We start from the raw sequence: 12264 nt of genomic DNA, 5'->3' as shown, positions 1-12264 counted from the left end.
TGGTGTCATATGAAATCCCCAGTCCTTTGAGGGCTCCCTTCTGGAATGTCTGCTGGGGATCTTGTGTCATGGGACTGGCCCAGCCCTGCTGGTAGGAAAAGAGCATTCTGGGAGTGTGTGCACAGGGTCAAATTTATTTTTTCTCAACATTTTATTAGAATATTTTTACCAGACAAACAGCTGGTTCATTCATGATTCCAATGCAGGGGTCACACTGAAAGACAGACTTGGATAATTTCTGTCACCTTGCCAAGACACTATGAGGAGAGTGCGAGAGGAGGAGAGACAGCGATACATACACATACACATCCATATGTACATATTGTCTATACATATACATATATGAATGTATTTTTATACCACACATGTTCATATATATATATATATTCATACTTCCTATGCACCAGGTGTTGTGCCAAGTGATTTATGTAATTAATTCATTTCATCCTTAAAACAACCTCATGAGTGGGGCCAGCCCGGTGGCGTAGTAGTTGGGTTCGTGCACTCTGCTTCGGTGGCCCAGGGTTTGCGGGTTTGGATCCCGGGTGTGGACCTGCACACTCCTTATCAAGCCATGCTGTGGCGGTGTTCCACATATAAAGTAGAGGAAGATGGGCACAGATGTTAGCCCAGGGCCAGTCTTCCTCAGCAAAAAGAGGATTGGCAACAGACGCTAGCTCAGGGCTGATCTTCCTCACATACAAAAAATAAATAAATAAAACAACCACATGAGGCAGGTGGTATTATTATGCTCATTTCACAATCCAGACAATCAAGGCACAGAGAGGGTACATAACTGGTCCAAGCTCATACAGCTGGTAAGTGCTAATGTAGGACTCCACCCACACAATCTGCCTACAGAGTTCATGCCTTTAACTACTGTCCTTTGCTGGACATCCATCACCATAGTCCCAGCTATGAGAAACTGCTAGACTAGTGGTCAGGGCAGGGATGAGCAAGAGGTATACACAGGAAGATCAAAACGGAAACAAACACCTGCCGTGCAAACCGTGAAACGTACTACAGTAGAGATGGTGTGTGGAAAGATGTGGAATCAGAGAATTATTATGGAAAACACTCTTGGATGAGCCGTCTCTCAGCCTTCCAGTCTCTGTAGGTTTCGAGGGCCGTATAGTAGCAGTCCCGGGCAGAAACACACTTGGCTTTGGAGTAAGACTGTATCAGTGTATGGCTCCGTGTGTTTACTTCATCTGTCCTGGACAGGGGGCAAGCCATTTGGTATAGGTGGAAAGAGACGCAAAGTCTTTCTTGTCACATTCTGCACGAACTGAGCAAAGAGGTGTCGCTGCGAAGTTTTGTCCCCGGGGCAGAAAGGGAAGAAGATGGTGCTCCTTCCCTTTGCTCTTACTAGTCAAGTGGCCCTGTGTGCTCCAACAAGAGGTTCTTCTTAGTTGGATGAATGGATGTGTAGAGAGGCAAGAGGCCAGGACTTATGGGCTCAAGAATGTGTAAGATTTATTGGAGCTGCTAGTCAGAACACTGCTGTTTTCGCAAACTGAACCTAAATGCTCTCACACCAAGCTTTCACCAATAAAATAAATAGCCTCAGGTGTCTATCGACCTAAGAGGACCTGCATGTAGTTGATATAACTGCCAAACCACTCGCTGGGAACTTGACAGATGAGTCCTTTAGCTTTGAATTCAGAATGAGAATTTGCACCGAAAAACAAGACTAATGCTTTTTCAAGAGAAATACAAATTCCTATTTTCTTAACCATTCATTCACCAAATATTTATTGAGTTCCTACTATGTGATAGGCACTGTTCTTGGTGTTTGGAATACATCACTGAGCAAAACAAAGATTCATGCCCTCATGGGACTTAATGCTCTATTGTGGGAGATAGATGATTAGCAATACACATAATAAATGAGTAAATTATATAATGTATTCCAGGAGGCTATCAGTGTTGTGTGAAAAGAGAGAAGTGGAGCCAAGTAAGAGGGACTGAAAGTGTTGGGGGCTGGTTGCAATTTTAAACAGAATAGTTGGGGTAGGCCTCATTGAGAAGGTGATATTTGGGCAAAGACTTGGAGGAGTTGAGAGGATCGGCCAAGTGGACATCTGGGGAAAGAGTATGGACAGAGTTCACAGCAAGGCAGCAATGTGCCTGGTACATTTAAAGAATAGCAGGAAGCCAGGGGTCTCAGGCATGGGGGGCATGGAAGATGGGAGGAGGTAGTGAGGACCTGATGTGTGCCGGCTCGTAGCCACTGCAAAGACTTGTACCTTTGCGTTGTAGGACTGTTACTTGGAATGAGAAGGGACTCTGTTAGAGAGTTTTGAGCAGAGAGACCCACATTCTCTTTTCTGTTATGACCACATCACTCTGACTGTTGTATTGCAAGTGATTGTATGAGAGTAAGAGTGGAAATGGGGAAACCAGAGAGGATGCAATTTCAATTATCCAGAAGTGAGACGATGCTGGATTGGACCAGGCTGTAGTAGTGGATGTGGTGAGAAGTAGTCAGATTTGGGTAGAATTTGAGTGTAGAGCCAGTTGGAGATGTTATGGATTGGATGTGGTGTGTCAGAAAGAAAAAAAAAGGAGACGAGTCAGATGACTACGACCATCAAGATGGAGAAAGCTGCAGGTGAGGCAGCTTGTTGGCTAGACAAGCCTGGAGGTCAGGGAAAAGTCTGAGCTGGAGATATAAATGTGGGAGTTGTTGGCATACAGATGATATTAAAGCCAAAGGCTGGATGAGATCGCCAAGAAGTGAGTGTGGATAGAGAAGAGGTCCAAGGACCGAGGCTTCGAGCACTCCAACATTAAGGGGTTGGGAGAAAAAGAGGATTCAGCAAAGGAGATCAAGATGGAGTGATCAGAGGTAGGAGGAAATCCTGACTGCTAGTTTCTGGAAACCAAGTGAAGACAGTGTGTCAAGGAGCACTTAGGTATCAACTGTGTCAAATGCTGTGGGAAAGTCAAGGATGATGAGGACTGAGAATTGACCACTGGATTTAGCAACATGGAGATCGTTGGTGGTCTTGCCAACAGGTGTTGTGTTGGAGTAGTGGGGAAAATCCGGACTGGAATAGATTAACAAGTGAATGGGTGCATTTTATTATGTGTCAATTATACTTCAGTAAAGTTGATTAAAAGCACAATAAGAGGGAGGTGTGAAATAGGATAACCGGAACTTGGAGATAACACAAACGTGCATCCACATTGGGATGGATAAATAAACTACAGCATATTCATTCAGTGGGCTGTCTTAGACTAAGCAGGGTCAGAATCAGATCTAGGACAAGGCCCGTGTTCATCAAGTTTCTCTAGGAGACAGCCACAGCCATTTGTTTAAGTATCGTCTGTGGCTCTTTCGTGGCCACAGTAGCAGAGTTGAGAAGTCAAAGTCCTTATGACCACAAGGCCTGAAGTACTTACTTTCTGGTCCTTTATAGAGAAAGTTTGCCAATCCCTGGACTAGAGCAATCAGAATGGGTGAACTATTGCTATTCACAACAACGTGAACTAATTCCACAAATACAATGTCGAAGGAGAGAAGCCAGGTACATAAGGGCACACACGGTCTGATTCTACTTGTGTGAAGTCCAAAAACAGGGAAACAATCGATGGTGTCAGAAGTTAGAGGAGTGGTTCTCTGGGGGTTGGCTACTGAGAGGGTTCAGGAGGTGAGCTTCTGGGGTGCTGATGATAATCTAACTCTTTTTTTTTCCACTTAACATTCATCACTATAGTTAAAAAAAATTTTTTTTCTTGTGATGAGAACTTTTAAGATCTACTCTCTTAGCAACTTTCAAATATGCAATACAATGAATTCTAATTCTTGATCTGGGTGCTGGTTACCAGGATTGTTCACTTGGTGAAAAGTAACTGAGTGCTTCGGATTTTGTGCACCTTTGTAAATGTCCAAAATAAGTTTACCAAAATTAAAAACGGGGGCCGGCCTGATGGCATAGCAGTTAAGTGTGCGCTCCACTCCCAGGATTCGCAGGTTCAGATCCCGGCGCGCACTGACACACTTCTCATCAAGCCAAGCGGTGGTGGCGTCCCGTATAAAGTAGAGGAAGATGGGCATGGATGTTAGCCCAGGGCCAATCTTCCTCAGCAAAAAGAGGAGGATTGGCATCGGATGTTAGCCCAGGGCTGATCTTCCTCACAAAAAAAAAAAAAATTAATAACGGTAAGAGAGGAACTGGAGACAGGGCTTATAGCAACCCTTTCATGAAGTTTTGTTGCAAAAGGGAAGAAAGAAGTGAAGGGTAGTTCACAGAGGAAGTATAGTTAAAGAAGAAGTTTTTAAATCTGGGAGAAGTAATAGCATCTTTGTATGTTGATGGGAGGAGAAAATGGCAGATGTAGGAGAGAAAGGGGAGAATGCTGGAGTGACGTCCTTGACTAGGCGAGAGGGGTGCAGTCTGGCATACAGTCGAGGGACTGGCTTTGGACAAGAGCACAGGGAGTTCATCTACACTGACAGACATTTTGGATAACTGAAGGCACCTACAACCTGGTGCCACATTATGCGTGCTGAAGAATAAGTCTTGATTAACAAGGAATTCCTTTATCATCTTCCCGAAGCAGTTCCCTGTTGGCCACTTGGTGAACAATAATTTCACTAAGAGTCAGTACTTCACGGGTGCTTTCACACAGATCTCATTCAACACTCATCTTCTAATGAGTATAACATATTTTCTGTCTTCATTTCTGAGATGCCCAGTGCAGCTCAGAGCAGCTAAAGTGGTAGCGTAGGTCCCCGTGACCAAGCCACACTGTGACCGAGGTCTCTGTGTTAATTTGCTAGGCTGCTATAATAACGGACCATGAACTGAGTGGCTGAACAACAGAAATGGATTGTCTTACAGTTCTGGAAGGTAGAAGAGCGAGACCATGCTGCTGGCAGTGTTGGTTCCTTCGGGAGGGAGAGTCTGTTGAATGCTTCTCCCCTAGCCTCTGGTGGTTCCTGGCAATTTTTGCCATCCTTAACTTGTAGATGCATCACCCTCATCTCTGCCTCCATGTTCACAGGGTGTTCTCCCTGTGTGCATGTCTGTTTGTGTCTAAATTTCCCCTTTTTATAAAGACAGCAGTCCTATTGGATTAGAGGCTCACCCTACTCCAATATGACCTCACCTTAACTCAACACATCTGTAATGACCCTAGCTCCAAACAAGGTCACATTCTGAGGTAGTCGGGGTTAGGACTTCAACATCTGTACTTGGGGCAGAGGGACGTTTAGTGTCAGCGGTGGTGGTAGATTAGGCAGATGCAGACCAGGTAGGACGGAGGAGCAGTGGGATGGGAAAGGTCCTCCTTGTGCATCTCTCTAGTGCTGCCAGTCCTCTCATTTGAACCTGTTTGATGTGACTCTGTGTGACTGTTTTGACCTGTTTTAGCAAGCGGAACCTTGAAGGATAAGAGGTCAGGGCTGGGACGGTGAAGCGTTAAGGGATTTGCAGGGGGAGGGTTCCCCTAAGGCAGCGTTTCACAGTTTGGTCCAGGACCATTTGTACTGAATATATGTTTGTCTTTCACAAAATAAAAGCAGCTTCTTCAGGCTGTACCCCTGAGATTCTGATTCTGCAGGGCTGGAGCCCAGGAATCTGCATTTTAGAAAGCTTTAAGGCAATTCGGATGCCGCACTTTGAGAGAGATTTCCCTGAAGAGCCAGTGCTCGTGGTGTGGGAAAGTGGAAGCAACAAGACACTCAAGTCTGAAGAGCCAGACTGAGCCTCCCCACCCGAGAGAGGGGCGGAACCACGGAGCTGGAGGCCAGGGCTACAGGGGAGGAGGACACCGAGTTCACCTCCTCGTTTTCCAGATGAGAAAATAGGGCCCAGAGATGGTGAGGCAGGGCGTTTTGGGTGCTTCAGAGCAGAGGGAGAAGCAAAAACAGCACTTAAATACAAGAAGAGGATTACAGTGGATAAAAGGAGAAGGGAGAAGAGAAATGCGAGGAGCTGCCCCTTGAGCCAGTGTCTAGACTAGACAGTGTCTCCCTCCTCTTCTCAGGTCACAGAAGCTGCTCTGCTTCACAGAGGGCCACGTCCATGCTCCTGAGGCAGCCTGGGTTCCTGAAGCAGGTATTTGCCCACAGGATAAAGAATAGGCCTGTTTTCAATGGTTATTTTGGGGGTTCACTGCTTCTCATGGCACTGCACTGTCCTCAGCACACGAAGATAAAATAAGAACCCAAGAGACACACTTCGAGTGTGATGAAATTAGCTGATGATCTTCAATGAACTATGTTAGACTTTGACAGTGAGGCTTCCTGACAAAATTCTGAGTATAATAATCTGTCCCTGCATAGTTTCTTTACTGTTCTCCCACCTCCTCGACCTCCTTCAGTGTTCACAACATCCCTGCAGTAGGTGTGACCCTCACTGGACAGATATTTCAAAGATGAAAGTCTGATCATGCCCATCCCTGCTTATAGTCCTTCAGTGATTCCTCACTGTCCACCCGTTGGCTCATTAACCCTTCCTCGGGGAAATAGGTTCCAAGTTAATAACCTGAAAGAAAAAGGGGCAATTTGTACAAGGATGTACGTAATAGCTTTATTCACAATGTTAAGAGTGGAAACAAACAAAACCCAACGATAAAGTGCAGGGCTAAGCAAACCTGTTCCATCAGTCCACTGGGGTACTTTGCGCCTACTTTATTTTTTCATTTTTTATTTTTTTAACAGTTTTATTTATTTATTTATTTATTTTGTGAGGAAGATCAGCCCTGAGCTAACATCCGTGCTAATCCTCCTCTTTTTGCTGAGGAAGACCGGCTCTGAGCTAACATCTATTGCCAATCCTCCTCCTTTTGTTTTCCCCCCAAAGCCCCAGTAGATAGTTGTATGTCATAGCTGCACATCCTTCTAGTTGCTGTATGTGGGACGTAGCCTCAGCATGGCCGGAGAAGTGGTGTGTTGGTGCGCGCCCAGGATCCGACCCCGGGCCGCCAGTAGCGGAGCGTGCGCACTTAACCGCTAAGCCACGGGGCAGCCCTCTGCGCCTACTTTAAGTGATGGGAATGGGATCTACACTGTGGCATGTGTTTGTGTAAATGAGGGAGTAAATGAGAGACAAGCTTAATAAACAGGACAGTGAACAGCCTGACGTCAACTCTGTGAAAATGTAAGTGTACATCGTGACAAAGACGAGACAGTAACAAAAGGGATAAAATGTTGGGTATCGTACGTAAATCAGATCTTCTATGTCAAGTGTGACATAAACGTTTAAATGGGGAGATAATGCCTTTGGAGTCTTCTTCTGGGGGCACTCACGTAGGATTTTCTACAGTGGAGAGAAAACTGGACACGGAACTGAAAACCTTAAGACTTCAGTGCAGCAGGGTGTGCTAAGGACACAGTGACAGTTTTGTGCTGGGGTGTCAGTGTTTGAGTCAATTGAGTTAGACGGGGTGGGGCATGGCAGCCGCAGGCGTCACTCAGTGGCTCGGATGCCTCCCACACACTGCCCCGGGTCACAGCCGTGGCTGCACTGCGGAAAGTCAAGGCCACTGAGAAGTCACAGAGCAGGAGAAGAGCCACCCTCTTAACCGAGGGAAACTGGTCAGACTCGATCAAGCAGAACATTAGCTTGTGATGTCAAGCTGACCTCTGTACAGCCCCAGAGAGGCTCTGGTCCACTGAGTTTTCTCTCGGTGTTTGTCATGGTTGAGGCATGAACACAGGGCGCTGAGGCCTCCCCGTGAGCACACACAGCGGGCAGAAGTGCCCGACCGGGGGCATCTCCTCAGATGTGCTCATTAGGCCTCTTCCTAGTTCTCTTTCCAGGTTCTTCCCCTGCCCTAAATCTCACGGAAGTTGCCTTCTGTACCTTTCAGTAAACAATGGTGTTTTAACTCAGTCTCCTTCAGGTTTACCATTTCACTGTGCACAGATGAGCAGCAGGTGGATGGTCAGGAAGAAGCTGCCCTTCTAGGGTCTCCGGGTTTTCTGTCTTTGTAAATCCGGATCCTCAATCTCGGCTTATCCCGGCTTCATCAGGCCCTAAGCAAAACTGGCTCATGCCTCCCAAACTCACATGAGTCTGACCTGTATCAGAAAATCAACCTAATCACTTACAGTGCGACACGCAGCAGCCAGGTGGGCAATAGTCACGTCGGCCCCTCTGCCAGTCCTCTCCCCACAGAGGGGCCAAACGAAGATGAGTCGGCTGCTGCCTGCGCGCCCGTTATTGGTACAAGGAAGGGGTCTGGGAGATGAACTGACAAGCTGACCTGCCTGGAATGCCCTCATCCCCTTTCAATGTCTATTCCCCCAAAGGCGCAGCTCGCACCTCACCTGTCCTGTGACCCTCCTCCTCCCGCGGGTGGTGGGGAAAATCACTCTTACGGGCCTGGCTGCTGTAAGGCTTACACGTCCCTTATGACACCAGTCTCCGTGGGCTCCAGCAGCTCCTGGCGTACATGTCTCCTCTGCTGTTTCAACAGCTGGGACAGGGACTCTGACCACTGCTGTTTCCTCAATGCCTCACACATAATGAGTGCCCAGTGCAGGGTTGCTAAGTGAGTGAATGGATGAATGAAGTTATTTCTCTATCTACCCTAATGACCTTTCTAAATCAGGTTTTGTGAAATGGGTGTAGATAGATATTAAGAGCAATTGAGAGAAAGAGAATCCTATTCCCTAACCATGAGAGACCTGTCCGAACATTCTGCCATGGGGAACCCGTAAGAGCCAGTCTTAGGCAACACTCAGTGCTTTACGTTTTCGTGCAGCCTGCTCTGCCTCCCTGATCCTTCTGCATCCCGCCCTCACCGCAGGCCCCAGTGCATGTATGCCTAGCCTGCCTCCTTGTTTTAGTGAACAACTTGACCCCTCCACAAGCACACTGGTTTGCACTCTCCTAACTCACCTTTTACCCATCTTCTCTGCTCTCCTCTGCTAATCCTCAGGGTACTTTAGATCTCTGCTTCTCCAGGGACCAGCAGCATCAGCATCACCTGGGAACTTGCTAGAAATGCAGAACCTCAGGCCCCAAAACTACTGAGTCAGAATCTGCATTCTAACAAGACCCAAGATGTTTGCACGCACGCTGAAGTTGGAGAAGCCCTGCTGAATCTTTATGATGACCGCTGCTCCCGGCTCATAATTTTCCTTTCTATCTTGTCTCCTGTAATTCTCGGGACATCAGTGTTCACTGTATTAGTTATCTATGACTGCATATAAAATCACCCCAACTTATCAGCTGAAAACAACAAACATTTATTATCCACAGTTACTGTGTGTTAGGAATCTAGGCAAGACGTACCCGGATCCTCTGTCTCAGGGTCTGTTACAGGCTGCGATCAAGGTGTCAGCAGGGGCTGTGGTCATCTAAGGGTCCGCTGGGGAAGAGCCACTCCGAGCTCACTCCTGCGGTTGTTGGTGGGCCTCATGTCTTCATGGGGCCTCCCTCAGTTCCTAGCCAGCTTGGTCTCTCCACTGGGCAGCTCACAACGTGGCAGCTAGCCTCACAGCAAGTGAACAAGTCAATGGAAGCCAGAGTCTTTCTGTACCCTCAGCTCAGAAGTGAGAGCCCATTATTTTTGCCTTATTTTATTTGTTAGAAGTGAGTCACTAGGTCCAGTCTACACTCAAGGGGAGGATATTATACAGGTGCTTGAGTAACAGGAGGTGGGGCTCTTTGGGGCTTAGAAGCCACCTACCACATCCACGTTCATTTTCATCTAATAACTTGGCTGACTAGTTCCTCCTTCACTTACGCATCTGTGTGGCTATAAGGGGACCTCAACACTCCCTGGAGTTGTCTGTTCTCCAGACCTTCCCCCTCGGTGCTTCCTGTCCTGACCACAACCTGTCATTCCCTCTGCTTATCCTGCACCTTCACTACCCAACTGTCCTTCACAGAAACAGGACTTCCTGTCCCTCAGCCTTCCTTGTTCTAGTCTATTAATCCCCTCCCAGTCTTACTCAAGGCTCTACACAGGGGGCTTCCTATGAGCGGCCAGTTGTGTGTGGCCTTACTGAAATCCTAGAAACACCCACACTGGCCTTCCCTTCCTCCACGTTAGGGAAAATCTAGCAATCTCTGGCTTTCCCTCCATTTCCAGGTTGGCGAGCACGCCTGAAGGAGATCTTAGACTCATGCTGACTGGGTCCACTATAAATGGATGCTGTCTAACTTCATCCGGGCAGCCCCTCTTCAGGAAGGCATCCCCACAAAACTTACCCATTGGCATTTCCAGAACTTCCTCATTCTCCTCGATCCCCAAACCCACCTTCACTATTCTTGGTCTGCCTGAGCCCTCCTGCAGTGGCAGGCCACTCCCATTTGTCTGTCCCCACTTTAGAATGCTCTCCTCTCTTCATTCATTTTTGTCCCTATTGTCTCAGAGGAATAGGTGTGCTCTTCCTTTCTGGGTCTAAACTCTCCACGTGTCCTGTGTTCCATCCTATCCCACTTCTTTGACTTTCTGCATCAGTTCCTCCGTCTCTCTCCATTGCCTCCTTCCCTTCAGCTTACGTAACACGTCCACAGTAACAGCAACCGTGACTCAGTTACTGCCTCAAGCCACTCCTCCATCACTTTCTTTCTTTCTCACTAAGTTTATTTTTAATTTTATTATAATTTTCAAATATACAGAAAAGTAGAATACCAATATAGTAATAGATACCAATATACTCACACCTAGATTTAACGATTGGTCACATTTGCTTCATCTTTCTTTTCCTGAAGTATTTTGAATTAAATTATAGTCATCAAGACATTTTAGCCCTAAATACTTTAGAATGGATCTCTTAAAAAACACTGTCATTATCACAATTAACAAAACTAATAATAATGCCTTCGTATCATGTAACAGACCACATTCAAATTCTCCCGATGTATTTTACAGCTGTTTTTTCAAGACAGAATGCAATTAAAGACCACACGTTGCTCAGGTTGTTGTAGGGCTTAATTCTCTTTTGATTTCAAAAGTGCTCCCCACCCTCTTTTTTATGTCATTGAATTGCTGAAGAAACCGAGCCCATGGTTCCTATTGAACGGCTCACCTTCTGGATTTGTCCAATTGTTTCTTTTTTGGTGTCATTTAATATATTCATCTACCCCTGTATTTCCTATAAACGGGAGATGAGCTATAAAGGCTGATTTCAATTCAAGTTAAGCATTTTTGTCGGACTATTCATAGCTGGTGCTGTGTGCTTTATATTGCATCAAATTTTAGGCACATTCCTTCTGATTGTCCTACTTTTCGTGATGCTAACATTAATTACTGAGTTAAAGAGGCAACAGCCAGATCTCCCCACTGTTCAGTTACATTTTTTTTCACTTGCAACCAGCAAATAACCCATGGCCTGATACTTTGGTATCATGTAATGCCAAGAATTTTTTTAAGACTCGTATTGCTGCCTCTTATCCCATTCCCTAATTCTTCTTCCTCCCCCACTAGAGTGAAACTCTTCCGTAGAAGGTCACTAGTGACTTCTTTATCATCAAACCAAGAGCCTTTGGCTGTTCATGAAGATGGTGCTGAAAGCACAGAAGCGAGTTCCTGCTCCTCACCCTCTCAAAGCCAAAGCCAAAGCCAATGCTCTGAGGGCCAAGAAGGCAGTGCGTCCACAGCCGCAAAAAAGAGGACACCTGAATGCTGTCCGCCTTCCAATGGCCCGAGACACTGCAGTTCAGAAAGCAGCCCAAATATCCTCGGAGGAGTGCCCCCAGGAGAAACAAGCTTGACCATTATGCCATCATCAAGGTCACCCTGACCACGGAGTCTCCATGAAGGTGATAGAGGATTACAACACACTTGAGTGTGTCGTGGATGTCAAGCACCAGATCAAACAGGCTGTGAAGAAGCTCTGTGACATTGACGTGGCCGAGGTCAACACCCTCATCAGGCCTGATGGACAGAAGTAGGCACATGTTCCACTTGCTCCTGACTACAATGCTTTGAATGTTGCTAACAAAATCGAGGTCATCTAAACTGTGTCCAGCTGGCTAATTCTAGATATAATTTTTTCACCATATTAAGAAAATAAAACTAAGAGCCTTTGCTCATCTTCCTCGAGCTTTCCGAAACATTTTATATTATTACATCTTTTTGAGAATCTCTTTTCCTGTCTTCCATGAAGTTTTCTATTTCAAGTAGTTCTTCCTCCTCTAACTACTTATTTATATCTTTATCGAATGTTTTTCTTCATCTGACCCTAAAGGGTCAAAGTTCTATTCTTGGTCTTCAACTTGGTGTCTACACTGCCCTTTAGTAATCTCACCCACTTCCACAGCTTGAGCAGATTGCTCAAAAAATGTGTCTCTC

General features: G+C 46.2%; 1 pseudogene; it reads left to right on the top strand.

Moving 5' to 3' along the window:
- The first annotated feature begins 11465 nt into the window (after positions 1 to 11465).
- On the top strand, positions 11466 to 11930 carry LOC101393379 (large ribosomal subunit protein uL23 pseudogene; annotated as a pseudogene).
- Positions 11931 to 12264: the final 334 nt, after the last annotated feature.

This window comes from Ceratotherium simum, chromosome 17, assembly GCF_057802395.1.
Source record: "Ceratotherium simum simum isolate JZ-2026a chromosome 17, ASM5780239v1, whole genome shotgun sequence".
Taxonomy (NCBI): Eukaryota; Metazoa; Chordata; class Mammalia; order Perissodactyla; family Rhinocerotidae; genus Ceratotherium; species Ceratotherium simum.
Note: the sequence above shows the minus strand (reverse complement) of the source record. Positions and strands in the feature narration are given on the sequence as shown.